Genomic DNA, 5,992 nt, shown 5'->3' on the forward strand with positions numbered 1-5,992 from the left:
TAATTCAATGATTATTGAAATTGTTATAGTATGTATGAATTTAACTTTATGAAATGGTATTTCAACAAGTGTTAAGCATTGTTGCGAATTGAATAAATTATGTTTTGAAAAATTATGATAGAACATGTTTTGAATTGTGATGGGCAATTAGCATGGAAAAATGCAAATTTATGATTTGAATTGTGATGAGCATAAAAATTATTGGATATTGGAATTGACTTTGAATCGAATTGTATTGTGATTTATGCTCACTAAAAGGATTATGATATTATTTTATATCTCACTATAGATGCTTGACTAGGTTATTACACGTCTCTCTCATTTGTTGAGAAGACAATGGAGTTAGTTGTGTTTTGATTACCATGGTACGTGCACAGGCTTAGATTCTCCTCTTATTAGAGGTTAGATCTAAGTTTTTATTTTTATTTATTATTTTTTTTTATGTTATGGCCCTTTCGGAAGATTCATTATTGTGGTGTGTACTGTGCACGATGATTCGACCTCCCCGACCATAGGGAGTTAGAATCCGATTCGACCTCCCTAACCATAGGGAGTTAGAATCACCCCGAAGATGGCCCTTTCGGATTAGTCTTGCATTAGTGAGATAAAGAATAGTTAGTGAGATAAAGAATAGTTTTTGAGATAAAGAATGGTTTTGAATAGTAAAGAATTGTGATTTCAATTATCATTTATGTATAATTGATTTTGTTGGAATTACCTAAAATGTTTGATTGTGATTTGATAAATTGAATTTCACGATCAAAGTTATTTTGTACAAATGAATTATATTATTGGCAATGAATATTTTGAGTTTTGAAATTTGATGAGTATTCAGATTTCGAAATTATTTGTTGTAAATTTTGTCAATGTATATTGTACTATGTTTTAAATTATAGTTGTGCACCTCTGAGTTCACCACTCAGCGATAGCTTTGTATGCTGTCGCAGGTGAAAAGAGCATAGAGCAATTGAGTAAGCTTCTTTGAAGACACATTCAGATCAGCTCCAGGTATATCATAGGTATACCCATGTACATAGGTTTTGATATATGCATGTAATAATATGTATGTAAATTATTTGAGCAGTTGTATAAAAACTCTTGTAAACTATTTTCGTATGTAATTAAATGTAAGTTATTGTAAATGTAAATTTGAGATTTCATTTGCCTGAATAGTTTTGTAATATTAATTTTGATTCTTGTAATCAATGAAATGTTTCTTTTATGATGAGGTTGGTTTGAAAATAAATTGATTTGATTATTGAGATTGAATTGTGAGATGAAATGAAGTTTATTGGAGTTATATTTGAGAAATCATATTGGAAGTGTGTTTCTTTGCAGGTTTTGAAGAACTGTTTTCTTAAAATACAGCAGGCACTCTGCCGAAATTTTGAAAATTTTTTATAACACCAGATTTTAATCGATGATTTAAATTTCACAAAAATTGATTTAAAATCCCTTGTAGTATATTTAATGGGTTACCAATAGGCGAAGTACGGTAATTTATTAGGTGTACTACGGGATCATGTTACATCTTACGGAGGAGTAGGGTGTGACATGTTTAGTGGTATCAGAGTAATGGTTTTAAAGTAAATTTCAAACTGTGAATTTGAAATCTTTTTATCAGTAACTTAAACTGCTCAAATGTTTGATACATATAGTACATTTACATCATAAATATGAACTAATGGAGAGGAATCTCCTTATGTTGGTTGTACAGGAATAGAAAATCCTGTGAAAAGATATGGAAGAGAAGAATGAGACAATAGAACAGTTTGTGACGGCAGAAGTACAAGTTGAGGCCCCAGCTCCACAAAGTGTTGAAGGCCCGACTGTACCAGTTTTACCGGTACAAATTACTGCATAAATGGCCCAGCAAATGGCCACTTTCTTTCAACAAGTGGCTGATACTCTGTCAGCTCAAACTCAAGTACAAACCTAACCCCCCACAAGGGCAATATGAAATACAGAAGAGGGAGAGACCTATGGGTCAGAGCTCAAATAGTAATTTGGGCAAGAGAAAAGAATTTGAGGGACCCCGAGCTCAGGGATATGATAGAGGCGGATCATCAGGGTAGTGAACACCAAGATCTAGTCGTCGAACAACCAGAAGTTCCTATTCTGCCCGTTTCTACCATGTTTGTGGTAAGCTACATGGAGGTATTTGTCGTAAGGCCTCTGGAGCCTGCTACAATTGTGGAAAACTTGGACACTTTGTTAAAGATTATACTAGAGCACCTCAATCTACTCTCCAAAGTTTACAGATAGTCAGCAAAGGTCGAGATAGAAATAGAGTTGGTACTCCTCACAACCATAACATAATGAATCAACCCGAACGTAGCAGCGCATCAGTTAGAGCATCCACTATGTGCCAAGGGGAAAGAATAGAAACTTTGGATGTAGCTGCTAGTAAGTTCTTAATTTTGAAAGAAACAATTAGTTATTATTTTATCCCAGCACTACTTAGTTGTGTGCTAGTGTTAGAACTATATGTTCTGTTGTTATTCCTTTACATGGGAATAAATTTTGATGCAGTAGTGATTAGTCCTTTAAGATAAGGAATGTGATAATAAGTGAAATTAGTTTTGGAAGAGTTTATCAGTGAAAAGTATTTTCTAACACACTATAAATTATAAAGTTAAACGGCAAGCCTACTTAATGTAAGGCAAGAGGACCTAAAAGTAAGTTACGGTAATATAATTGCTCTAGATGAGGGCAATGATGTTACTGTTAGTAATTGTCAAGGGATATTGTAATCAGAATCGGTTTAGGATATTAGTGGATTCGAGAAAGATAAGAAGTTAGAAAACCTAGTCCATGAGGTTATAATGTAGTGACTATATAATGTTCTCGATGTTTATATTGTAAGCTGCAGATTACAGTACCGACATGGGATTATTATGTAGAGCTACGTGCTTCCTCGTGGTACAATAAAATAAGAATATTTGTAAGTAATCTATAAATTGATACAGTTATGCTAGAATAGAGTGCTATTACGAGAAATAAATGTGAAAATTTTAATCAGAAATTTAAAACTTCAGAACTAGCCTGTCGAAAGACTACACTTGTAAAGTAGCTGGAGTTCGTAACTCAGTTACAATAATGTGAACTACATGTACCATGGTAATTGCTATAAGTTTAGAGATATCAGTACAACTTATCATCCTCAGATGGATGGACAATCGAAACAAGTGATTCAGGTAAATTCTGAAACTCATTGAGTTTCTGTATATCATGAAATGAAATGATAATAATAACCTGTAAAATGTAATAAGCCCTCGAGAATATACTAAGAACTTGTGTCCTTGAATCCGAAGGGAGATGGGATAGATACCTCCCACTAACAGAATTTGTATACAATAATAAGTGTCAAGCTAGCATACAAACAGCACCCATTGCAAGGGAATGGATAACTATGGATTTTGTGATGAGACTTCCGAGGACACAGAATAGTCATGATGCAGTATGGGTCATAGTTGATAAACTAACCAAGTCTGCTCACTTTTTGCTAGTCCGGATGGACTATAGTTGGAGAGATTGGCCAGATTATACATAAATGAGATTGCAAAACTGCATGGAGTGCTAGTATGGATTGTATCAGACAAAGATCCTAGGTTCACTTTTAGATTCTGGGGTAGTCTTCAGAGAGCCCTAGAAACTAGATTGAACTTCATCATGGCATTCCACCCACAGATAGATGGCCAGTCTGAGAGGGTAATTCAGATATTGGAGGATATGCTATGGGCTTGTGTGATTGAGTTTAAAGGCAGTTGGGATATACACTTGCCTTTGATTGAGTTTGCTTATAACAACAGCTACCAATCAAGCATTGGGATGCCTCTATATGAAGCTTTATATGGTAGAAAGTGTAGAACTCCTCTATGTTGGGATGAAGTAGGTGAAAGGAAGGTGATTGGGCTAGAAATTATTCAGTAGATAGAGGAAAAGATCAGATTGATCAGAGATCGACTCAAGGCTGCATCAGACCGTCAGAAGTCCTATATTGATCTGAAGAAAAGAGATATCGAATATGCAGTGGGTGATAAGGTATTCATCAAAGTTTCTCCTTGGAAGAGGATTATGAGATTTGGCAGAAAGGGAAAACTGAGTCCTCGTTTCATTGGACCATATGAGGTTCTGGAAAGAATGGGTCCTTTGGCATATCGGTTAGCATTACCTCCAGAGCTAGAAAGGATACACAGTGTCTTCCATGTGTCCATGTTAAGGAGGTACAGATCTGACCCATCTCATTTACTATAAGTTAAAGAGATTGAGGTAAATCCAGACCTCTCATATGAGGAAGAACCCATAGAAATTCTAGCATATGAGGTGAAGCGACTGAGGAATAAACAGATACACCTGGTTAAAGTGCTGTGGAACCATCATTCAAGCCAGGAAGCTACTTGGGAACGTGAAGAGGATATGAGGAGACAGCACCCACAACTGTTCAGAGACTGATGCCAGGTAAAATTTCGAGACGAAATTTATTTTAATGGGGGGAGAATTGTAACACCCCTATGTTCGGTAGTGCGTTCTACTGTTCTGGTGACAGTGTCTGTCCGGATTACTAGGATGCCTAGAACTACACTTAGATATGGGTGAGGAGACATAAAATAATGAAATACAAGAAAAGAAAAAATAAGAAAAAAACAAAGAAAAAATAATAGCAATGAAATGTAACCAAGTTAAACGAGCCGAGAACCATAGCGATGGGTGATCGCACCGGGAAGTTGCGGCGTGGATCGTTGACTAGCCCTGGGCCGCGGGGAACCCTGAAAAATATTTTTAAGACTTAAATGAACATCTATTGAAGTATAAATGTTATTAAAAATATCAAAGAAAAATTAATTAATTAGTACAAAGAAAAACGAGAAATCGAAAAAAATGACAAAACTCGGTGTTACCGAAAAATCGGGAATGCAACCCAAATAGGGGCATTTTGGTCAATTGACACCTCGAGTTGACTTTTGACCTAATTTTCTATTAAAAATAAGTAGTATTAAACTTTGAAAATGCCATGAAAATAAGAAATATAACACATTATGTAATTAAAGGAATTATGAGGGCATTATGGCAATTATGATAACTTTGGATTATTATAATGTTAATTGATAATTAATGGGACTTAGTGGGATGTTAGTGGACAGGTATAAGACCACTTAGTGACATGAATCAGCCATTTTTCACTTCATCTTCAACCTTCTTATCACCTTGCCGAAATTGAATTCTCATTTTCCTCCATGGCCGTGAAGGAACGGAAGCGTGAAAAACACAAGTTTATACCATTGAATTCAAAAATTTTCACCTAGGGTCACATGCAACATGCAAGATTTATTTTTATATATTTGATTTCAATGATAAACAATATATTAAAACTCTTTTAATATGTTTTTGGATCTGTATTTGCCATTTAAGATTTTAAAATTAATCAGATTAATTTTAGAACCCTAGATTAAATCAAGAACGATTACACTAACCTCTTGATGCAATCGCGTGTCTGCGCCTTTGAGATTCATCTTGGGACACGGATGTTGTCCCTCTAGCTTGTCCACACCAAGAACACCTATGACAGCCCTTGAACAACTTCTAAAGCCTTTTCTATTAATTAGAAATTCAAGTTCTGCCTTTTAAGAGATTAGAGATGTAAACAGGACACTAGAAACAATTTCTAGTGTTCTTAATTCAAGAGATTAATGGCTAATCTCTTTGAATTGATGAGAGATGAAGAAGAATAGAGGGAGGGCTGAAAAATGGCATGACAAAGGAGTGTGGCTGCTGGTTGTATTTTATTTTCTCATAACAACACTTAAATAGCTAGGTTAACACATTAAACCCTTGCCACATGTCACCCTTTGATTAGCTCTAGGTTTAAGTGACCCAATCACATTGTGCCAAGTGTCAAACCTATATTTAATCTTGATTTTAATCATCTTACATGATTAAAAAAAAACATTTGGCAAGCTTATGTGTTATGCCACGTGTCACCATCTCATGG

Source organism: Hevea brasiliensis, chromosome 3, assembly GCF_030052815.1.
Source record: "Hevea brasiliensis isolate MT/VB/25A 57/8 chromosome 3, ASM3005281v1, whole genome shotgun sequence".
Taxonomy (NCBI): domain Eukaryota; kingdom Viridiplantae; phylum Streptophyta; class Magnoliopsida; order Malpighiales; family Euphorbiaceae; genus Hevea; species Hevea brasiliensis.